The sequence below is a fragment of the Astyanax mexicanus genome, chromosome 1 (assembly GCF_023375975.1).
Source record: "Astyanax mexicanus isolate ESR-SI-001 chromosome 1, AstMex3_surface, whole genome shotgun sequence".
NCBI lineage: Eukaryota > Metazoa > Chordata > Actinopteri > Characiformes > Acestrorhamphidae > Astyanax > Astyanax mexicanus.
In genome coordinates this window covers 36,642,160-36,653,186 of record NC_064408.1, presented here as the reverse complement: position 1 = coordinate 36,653,186, position 11,027 = coordinate 36,642,160, and the positions used below count along the sequence as shown (strand labels likewise).

General features: G+C 37.4%; 1 long non-coding RNA gene across 1 annotated transcript; it reads right to left on the bottom strand.

Moving 5' to 3' along the window:
- Positions 1-3,128: 3,128 nt before the first annotated feature.
- Positions 3,129-4,243, bottom strand: LOC111191795 (uncharacterized). Its single transcript, XR_007425278.1, has 4 exons — positions 3,949-4,243; positions 3,715-3,816; positions 3,449-3,578; positions 3,129-3,236 (listed from the first exon to the last, which is right to left on the bottom strand). It is a non-coding gene; the product is annotated as an uncharacterized LOC111191795 (long non-coding RNA).
- Positions 4,244-11,027: the final 6,784 nt, after the last annotated feature.

The following is an 11,027-nucleotide window of genomic DNA, read 5'->3' as shown; positions in this document are numbered from 1 at the left end:
TTTCTGTCTTAAATATTTTTATGATTTTAATTTAATGCTCCAAAAGAACAGCTGAAGTTAAAAATGCTGTCCAGAGTACTGTTTTACCCCAGTGAGCCTATGACATCACACAGCCCTTTACAATTGTATATGCAGTATGTCTGCATACATTTTACCCAAAACTTAATCCGATTTTCGAAGTCCTAAAAAGCAATAAGGAAAACCAAATCAAATAAATTTAACCAAAATATTAGATTTGGTTATTTTAATATTTCATATCAGTGAGCTACAAAACTAAGCAAAACTTTTCTTTCTAGTGTGGCCTCCTTGTGCAGCCCTTACTATACTACTAAATTTTTACAGAAACAGTTCATTAATCCTGCACAACAGAACAGAAGTTCAGCCTATTCTCCTCTCCAAATTTGACCAGTTTTACCTCTATAATGTTGGCTTCAGGTTCTTCCAGTCGGGACTTTGATCTGGCCATTTCACTTTATTCTTCTTTAACAATTGTTCTGTAGAGTGGTGTGTGCTTCTTCATTTGTACACAATATGTGCGACTGTGCATTGGAGGAGTCAGTTTCCCAGACAGGGTTTTAACCTAATCCATTCAAATTCCATTTTGGAATTAAATTCTTTATTTAAAATGCTGTGCAGTCCAAGACTAGGAAATCTCCCTATTTAGAGAATATTTCTCATTCTTTTCCAGTCTGATGATTATAAAAAATAAAAGCACCACTGCAGGTCACAGCTTATTGCTAGAGCTTCAACCTTAGGCTGGTTCAGAGCAGGTTTCACCACAAATACATGTTCCAACAGTAGTAAGTGATTAGGTCCTTCAACAGAAATCAGAAAATTCCCTGGGCTTCTTGCCCTGTTTTACAGTGTGGAATGGGCCCGTCATGATCATTTCCACCCAAAGTGCTGTCCACTGTGGGTGATATGCCTTCTATAATGTATCCCCGGTACAAATGTCCCACTGTGGATTGAGGAATGTTAAATGCCTACAAAACTCTAGAAATTTGACACCCACTATCAGGCCTCACTCAAACTATGATAATTCATATGATCTTGCCATAGAAACAGAAATCAATGTTTATTCACACTCACAAGCTGTCCCCAGAGGTAGCACGTTTACAAACTACTATGCATGGCTCATGGCATGCAGTGTATATGTGCAATTAAAAATGGCTCCCCCTCCTGTCCTCCTGTGGTTTTACACATGGCCCTGAACATATGCTTTCATGCCACTGCCAAGACCCTGTAGGCTGTGCCTCCCATCTGTGAACAAAACTACAACTGAGGCTCGTTCTAGGGCTCATTAGGATGCTTTTATGCCCTGGATTTTCAGAGTCAGTTGTTGAACTCTCTGTGACTTGCTTTGCTTGAACATTGCTTAAGCCATAACTTGAGCCGTTGGTCAAGTTATGGCTTAAGCAATGTTCAACTGTCTCATTATTTGACTTATATTCTTCTTCTTCTGTGTATTACTTTTATTATAATGTATTACAGTTGTCAAAATAGCAACTCTGTTCTTACTTGAGAAAGTTTTAGTCTTCAGATTGTGTGATTCTGGCTTGTACAGTCTTGAAAATTACATTAGGTTTTTTGTGCTTCTTCTTGACAATATACACCAATTGTTTTATGCCAGATTATCTTGTTCCCATGCATTAGGATCTTGTTCTCATGCCTTAATAAGTCATGGCCACAAAACCAGAACAGCAGATCATATGATCTGTAAATCATTCTCTCTGTCTATCGCTGGAGTAGCGAGTAGCTAATGTGTACAAACAGGAAAGAGAAATAAAAGACATGAGACAAAATATAGGTGGAAAAAAAGTTTATTAATATTAATATGACAAATAAATACTAACAATAACAACAAAAAAGAAATCAACATTTGTTAAAAATATGCTATTAAAAAGCTAAATCCTGAGGGACCATAGAGGGACCATTGAGAGCATCCTGAGCAGCTGCATCACTGCCTGGTTTGGGACCTGCACCGTCTCTGACCGCAAGACCCTCCAGCGTATTGTGAGGACAGCTGAGAGGATCATCGGCGTCTCTCTCCCCTCCATCACGGACATTTACACCACCCGCAGCATCTGCAAAGCAACCAGCATTGTGAATGACCCCACTCATCCCTCACACGAACTGTTCTCCCTCCTGCCTTCGGGAAGAAGGTACCGCAGCATCCGGTCCAGCACGACCAGATTCTGCAACAGCTTCTACCCCCAAGCCATCAGACTCCTTAACTGCAGAGACTGAACTGATGGTTTTTCTGTACATGCACACACACTCTTACCCCACTTACCCCAGAAAATGGAAAGCACTAAAAACCCTACTACCTCACTGGACTCTATTACACACTGTGTAATAGAGTAATTACTACCTCACCTGGTCCTTTTTGCACACTGCAAAATTTGCACACTGTCTTGTTATTTATTATTCTTTGTCTGTATGGTGTTGTATTGTCTGTCTGCACTTTTGTACTGTTGCACTTATTGTTCTGTCTACACTGTGTTTATGTGCACCATGGTCCCTGGAGGAACGTTGTTTCGTTTCACTGTGTACTCTGTATATAGCTGAAATGACAATAAAAAACACTTTGACTTTGACTTGACTTTGACTAAATGTTTAAACGGTTTAAAAATGTTAAATGTAATGTTTTATAATAACTTTACATTATAATAACTTTAAATGTTTAATGTTAAAAAGCTAGACATTATTTAAAAGTGCTAATTTTAATGCTTCAAAAGCTCATTAAAAATATTTACCTTTTACCATTTTTTTTACACTTAACGCTGATTATCATTACTGCTTATGGTTTAAAATCTAATTGCATAAAAAGCTAAATGTTTCAAAAATATGTTTAGAAGGAAGTACAACACAATTAAAAACTAAACTAAACTAACTAAAAGCTAAGCACTAATTAAATACTGTGACTAAGGCCTGTCACAATAATTACTTTACATTATCGTATCGTACAATAAAAGAACATGACCTCAATAATTTTTGATATCGTGATGGCGTCTATTGTGTTTATTTGTATGTTTGTACACACATCTAATAATGAAGAGTATTTTAGCCAGCAATAACAGATATATGCTTTATTAACTGAGACTCCATAAACACAGTATGGACTGCAGTAGGTAAAGAAAAAATATGTATTTCCAAGACTATGATTATTAAAATTTAGTTTTCTTTAAAAGGGTATGATTTCTTACTATTATCAGTATATCAGTGATGTGGCAAACCTAAAGAAAAACGACAATGAACAGAAGACAAAACAAATATTATTCCTGGAATATTTTAAATGAAAAAGTACAGTAAGAAATTTAAGTTTTTGAATTTATTGTATTGGAATGTTAATTTTTATATCTATGTAATGAGGGAATTGAGGGTTAACTGTTCACTGTATGATATTGTAATGCTATAATCTTTAATAAAGTCTATTTAAAAAGCAAACCTGGTCTTCAGGTAGAGTCTCCAGGTCAGTTCCAAGAAGCACAGGTGTGCAAGATGGCTGCGCAGACGCCACACCCAGTTCTCGAACCTGTCATCCCACGCGATCGGGAAGAAAGAGGGGTAGAACAGGCCTGCAAATAAACAGAAAAACACAAATAACCCCATCAGTGCTGCTTAAACCCATCGCCACTCATTTACTGATCAGTCAGGTACAGCTGCACATGTACAAAGAGAACCAGATTAAAGAAGGGAAAATAAGAAACTCACCGGTAGCTGGGAAGTAGAGGCGCTGAGACGTTCCATCCGGTCCATGCACGGGAAAAGATGGACTGAGGAACACGAACGCCACTGTTGGAGCCGATCCGGGCACTGTAAACAACAATATCAGATATTTTACACATATTTGCAGTATATTTGAACTGAATGTATTGAATAGATACACAGGGGGTGGCGGGGGTGGTGGGAGACATGTGAGATTAGTGTAGAAAAGCTGTTTCTTACCGTGAAAAACGACACGACCGGTTGGTCTGGGGAAAAAGGGGTGGTGCTCCTCCAGCCAGTCCAGGTAGTCCAGCAGCTCCGGCCCTGAAAAAAAAAAACTGGAAAACTGCACATGGTGAGAAAAGCCCTGATAGAAATGAGTAAAGAAATGTGTGAGAATGAGTGAGAAATGTGTAAAATCTAGTAAGAAATGTGTAATTAAAAAAAAAAGAGTAAAAATGTGTGAGAAGGTAAATGAGTGAGAAATGTGTGAAATGTAGTGAGAAATGTTTTAAAAATGTGTAGGAATGTGTAAAATGAGCCAAGTACGTCTCGCTGCAGCCTGTAGGAAGGCGGAGTTGGACATCCAACTCCGCCCACATCCAACCCCGCCCACATGTGCTCTTGTACGCCAACCCCCCTACTTTTTTGTTCAAGAAGCACTGTGTGCCACGTGAAATACGCATATAACGCCGATGTTGCGCTAAATTTACGCATATCTTGTGAGTAGTTCCACCACGTAGCCTTGGCTACAGCACTACACATGCTGTAGTGTAATGCACAGATATCACAAAAAATAGGCTATATATACAGTACCAGCCAAAAGTTTGGAAACACTTTCTCATTCATTTTTGGTTTAACATTGTAAATAAAGTAATACATAAGGAATCATGTGAACTTAAAAGTGTATGATTTTATTGTTTTTCTTATATGGCATGCTGCTAACTTGTGGTTTATGAGGCTGGTAACTCATTCTGTGTAACAGAGGGAACTCTTGCTCTTCTTTTTCATCACATGTGCCATTTCTCCTTTATTTTATACAATAAGCAAATAATTGCATACAACGGTTTGCTGTTTCCAAAAGATCAATTGCCTCTGTCCTGTATATCACAATACATTATACATTAATCTGTCCCACTCACCAGCAGAGTAAGCCATTATTTCACTGCATTAATCCTTACATTTAAATTTGTTAAACTAGTTGCCAGAGTGTGTAGATTTTATACATTTATTTTAGACTGGTAAATATCTCCAGAATTATTGATTAGCTATCATAGGAATCATTATTTACTTATTATATAAAGTTAAAACTTACGATATACAGTTTTTGGTTATGTTCCATATGAAATAAAGAGCACATTATCAATCATGGCTTTGCACTGGTAGAGGCTGGTCAAAGGGTGCATCTGATTATTAAAGTGTTTGATTGTTAGATCACACCTGTTCTCTGTACTGTAATGCTCTATACTTCATATTACAGATAGACAGAGTGCTTCTTATCACCACTCAGCAGGGGGAAGGCTATTTGTGTCATAGTCATAGCTAATATATAATAATGATATTAGAAGTAATTCTGCATCTTCACTGTCAACAGGGTGCTGAAAATATTACAGATGAGAATGACACAGCTGCACTGTATAGCATACAATTTAGGACCACCACAGAGCAGCTATTATGTGGCTTGTTGGTTATTCACAACACTACAGTGACACTGACATAGTGGTGTTAAGAGCTGTGTTGGTATGAGTGGATCCGACAAAGTAGTGCCTCTGGAGAATTTAAACACCTCATTGTCACTACTGGACAGGAAATGCTCCATCAACCAGCATCATGTGGGCAGCGTCCTGTATTCAGCATCAAGTAGGCAGCATCCCATGGGCACTGATGAAGAATTTGCAGATGAGCAACAAACTGTGCAGCAACAGATTTAAAGATTCTGTCTCTGACTTTTCAGTCACAATGTAAAGCAGCTGTTGGTAGAAGTGTCTAATAGAGTGAACAGTGTTTTATACCTATTGTATATTATACACCAGTAAACCATTATGCAACTAAAGTGTCCTAGATGCTAATTGGAGCTAAAAAAAAAGAATAATAGAAGCAGAAACAAGCAGGTGGTAATAATGGTATGCTGGATAGTGTATAACGATAGAGTACAATATATCAAATGCTGTGGTTTCAGAAATTAAAATATCATATGTATACATAGCTATTTTGTCAATAATGATAATAATAATAATATCCCTTTCCTGCTTCTCCTCTCCCAATTTTGTATGGCTGACAGTAGTTCCCAGGGAAATTAACTCCATTTACAAACACTTTGTCCAAGCTAATACAATATCTTTATTGGCATTTATTGGCACACTAGCCTTTAAAATGTTTGGTTACATGCTTTGGTCAAACAAATACAGAAGTCTTTATTTAAAAATGCAACACCCAGCCACTCACACACCCAGCCACTCACACACCCTGCCACTCACACACCCTGCCACTCACACACCCAGCCACTCACACACCCAGCCACTCACACACCCAGCCACTCACACACCCAGCCACTCACACACCCAGCCACTCACACACCCAGCCACTCACACACCCAGCCACTCACACACCCAGCCACTCACACACCCAGCCACTCACACACCCAGCCACTCACACACCCAGCCACTCACACACCCTGCCACTCACACACCCTGCCACTCACACACCCAGCCACTCACACACCCAGCCACTCATGAAGCTGGCTGCAGAATCCAGGGTGCTCGTTTTCGCTGTAAAATGCCACAAGCTCCCCTCGTCTCCCATGCCCAACGTAGCCTGTAATATAAGTAAAAGCACACACTTTCACAAAGTAACAATCTCTCAAGCCCCAATACCTTAAATATATTGACGTACCAATTTCTGACCTCAGGAAAAAATTATCAAAATTTATTTAGAACAAACATACCCAGTATGCAGTCTTTATAAGTTTCTTGACAGTTCTGGCAGCACTGCAGTTCGTACATCCTGCGAAACTCGTCTTTACATGCAGCACTGTGATGTTTTCATGGCACTACACCTGTAGGTTTAAAAAAATCAAGAATTTTAAAATGATTTTAAAATCAGTGAGTGTAATTCCTTTTCTAAGGGAAAACAAACATCTTAACTGTACTGAAATATCATGCTTACTGTCAAGCCACTCGAAATGTGCCCGGGCCCGGAATGATTGTTGTCCAAACAATGTCCCGGAAGAGACGACAAACCAGTGACAGCTTTAAAAAAGTTTGTCACCCTCTTCCAGAACTGTATCTATGAGAATAAGGGGCATCTGTGAAAAACATTATAGAAGCATGTAGATTTTGATTCATGAAAATTATAGTAATTGAAAAAAATGACCAGATAACATTCTAAGGCTGCAACCAATTACTATTTTGGTATTCTATTAATCTGAGTTGGCACTTATTATTTCAATCATATCCCCAATCTCTGATTACTGTAGGAATGGCTAGCATTTTTGCCTGAAGACTGTAGTCAGCGTCATTCTGTTGACTAATCTCTGCCTTAACGTAACAAAACAGCTCTCTTAAATTTCAAATAATGTCAACTTATCTTTTCAGCCCAATTCAGACTTTTGAAAACAAACCACAACAGTAAAACATTTTAAATGGCCCAGTTAAATTAACCCGAAATAAAAAACACACATCCACACCCTCACACCTGTTCAAAGGAGACGTTGCCCATTCTATCTCCTTCATCAGTCACACGTTCAACACGCTGAACTTTCCTGAGAGAAAATATAATAATTAATATAATTAATACCATGCACAGAGGAAGCAAGACCAGAACTGGGAGAAGGTGTATCAGGAGTAGCTGGCAGAGGGGGAGCTGGACGTGCATCAGAAGTAGCAACAGTCTGTGGATTAAACACTTCTGCTATAGTGGTCTTGGTTGCACTGCTGCACAGAGATACATGATGTCTGAACTGGTCTTTGCATAGTATTGTATGGCTGCAATAGACACAATAAAAGTGTGCTGTAGGTGTGCAGTTTAGAGATGAAGGAAACTGTAAGACCAAAATGCACACAACATGCAATTAAGCCTATAAATATTAATATTCTTCAACTCATTATGCCCATCAATTGAGTGTAAGATGTAAGTGCATTTGTTGATTCAAGATATTACATTTACATGTTTATTTGTTATAGCCAATAAAATCAATATCTCTCTCTCTGTTTAAAGAAATACTTCCCCATACCGTTATTCTCGACTGCTTGTTTGATATGGTTTTGTAGATGTAGGCTGTTATTAAATCGCTGGTCAGTGTCAAAACTGAAGCAGGGGCATTTGAAAACACCACACTGGCCAAACCGTGAAGGGTCAGGAGTGGCCTGGACATGTGTTGGATGCTGTAAAACAGAAAGCAACAAAACACAACATGAGCTTACAATTACTATATCGGTGCACATTAATTGTAACTACATTCAGTACAAAGGTAATAAATGTGCATCGACTTAACCCTCCTGTTACGTTACGGGTCAAATTGACCCATTTAGTAAGATAGTAAAAGTATTTTTTCTGTATGAAACGTCTTCAGCTTGCCTTTATTTGTATAATTAACATATAACATGAAAATGGTTAATTTCATATTTGCAACAACCCCCTGCAAAAACTAAAACTAAAACGAAATTGTAATGTTATGTTTCATTTATATGTAAAAAATATTGTGTTGGTCATTTAAAAGTAACAAAGTAGTAAAACAAAAAAAAAAAGTAAGATTTTTTTAAATGGAAAAACAAGTGAATTATCCTAATTGAACTATTACCTCTATTGTACACTATTGTACTAAATGTTGATAGAACAATCAGCAATGGAGTTAGTTATTAAATATTTACTCTTCTGGTTAGGATTATTTTGGTTTCAGAAATATTTTGGATAATTAAAAATGAACCAGGTGAAATTAACCCGGGAATACCATTGCTATTCCTGACAAATTAAATAGGAGGATTAAGCATTGATATCTTCAAATATTTATTTGTATGACTAAGACATTGAACCAATTTTAGTTAGCTAGATTATCTTGCTATCTTGTTAGCCAATTAACTTCTTGTATAGACAGTTTAAACAGTTTTTTAGGTTAGCTGACTATAACCCCTAGCTATGCCTTAAAAACAAAACTGATGCCTAGCTCACTACTAGCTATGAGAGTTTATCTGTGATACCATTAATTGGTAGCATTTTAGCCCATAAAACAGAAGGTAAGATAACTAAAGTTTGAATTAGACAAGACTGGGTGCAATTCTGCATTAGAATCCATCAAAAAAAAAACGGCAATATGACTAGCTAGAAGCAAACAAACCACATGGTACACGCGCCGATGTAGAACATTCACAGTAAGGGTTCGTATCAACGACTCACTGTTTATTCATAAAATATAATATAGAAAAACAAGAGGACATTATAAAAATAGCTCTGTTAACTTAAAAAATAACTCAATATTTGTACTTACCGCCATAACCGGAGATATAAATCAGATAGATGCTTTAGCTGCTTTCTCGGCTACAATTCCTGTTTACTAGAGGTGGGCGGATCGATCCAAATATCGATAATATCGATACCAACGCTGGTATTGGTATTGAGCAATACTCGTGTAAAAATATCGATATTCAAGCTTTTTTCTCTGCCGCACGCACTGACTGCTGCGCACGAGGATTCACCACAGTCTACTCTCTGGTCTCTTGTTGTTGCACATGCGTCACATGGCTCAGCAAAGCCAGCCAAACCGCCACGCAGGTAGGCTCAGCCTGGCCCCGCCCACTCAGCGCTCTCCTCCAGTCGACACGCCTCTACCTCAGGAGATTAGTGTTGAGTGATATTTTTTTTACACTCTGTTTATTTAAGAAAAACTTGCATTTGAATTGCACTGAAAGGAAGACAATTCCTTATTTTTTATTGTTTTTCCAAATGACAATTCTATTTAAAAAAAGAAACAAAAAAAGAAAGAACTAGAAAAGATGTCTAGTGAGGGGAGAATTTTTATTTTATTTTTTAATATTTTTTTACTTTATATTTAAACTTTGTTTTGTTACTGTTCCATTGTTTCTAAACAAAAAATGTTGATTGTGATACTAAAGTATTTTGTTATCACTTACAATGTTTGGTGAAATTATATCCTAGGTTTTTGGATCTATAAAGCTTAAATATTAAAAAGTATCGGTATCAGTATCGATATCGGCAATACTGGCCCTGCGTTTACTTGGTATCGGATCGATACCAAAATTCCCGGTATCGCCCACCTCTACTGTTTACCTGGAGTAAATGTAGGCGTTCGTGACGGACGTAAGGTGGGTGTTGCTTTAGACGTAAGGCGGAGTTGGACATGGGCAGAGTTGGATGTGGGCGGGGTTGGATGTCCAACTTCCTACGCCTTCCTACAGGCTGCAGCGAGCGGCTCCTCAAAATGAGTGAAATGTAGTGAGAATAAGTAAAAATTAGTGAAAATGAGTAAAAATGTGTAAAATAAGTTGAGGATAAATCGCAGATCAAAGTCGCTTGTTGTTCTGCCTTGAACTTCTCAGTCCAATCTGAGCTTCAGACATTCATATCTAAACATTTTAAACCAAACGGTTGCTAAGTAACACAAGGCGTCTCAGACATAAAATAAACAGACTTGCCAGATTGAGAAGAGACCTATGAAATACGTTTTTTAATTTATTTAGTTCGTTAGTTAATTTTCGTTTTTTTACGTTTTTTTGCCAGATTTTTGCCAGATTTTTAGACCTTATGCTGTCTGGCGATTAAAAAAATAATTAATTGCATGCACTGTTATTTATTTATCTAAATCAATCACATTCAGGAATTTAAAATTGTACGATTCAATTGAATTGAAGAGGAGCAAATAAATGATTAAATAAGTGGCCCAGACTTATAATCTACCTTTAATGAACAACTACCTATGCTGTAAATACTTTATATCTCTTACACATACCAGACGTTATTATCAGGATATTCTAGGCTAATTATTTATATATTTTACCATATATTGATCAAATGTTTACTTAGTGAGGGCAGAATGAAATAAAGTGCTCCCAATTTTTTTATTATATTATTTAATACAGTCCTTGATTTTAGTCATCTTTAAATTTATATTTTCTACTTTTATTATGAAAAATAAACATGGCAGATAAGCCTAACAGCTAACTTTCAAGGCTAACAACTAACTGGTGATGCTAACAGCTAACTGGCAAGACTAACAGCTAACTGATGATGCTATTGGCTAATTGGTATTGCTAACTGATGTTAACAGCTAACTGGCTATGCTAACAGCTAACTGGTGATGCTAACAG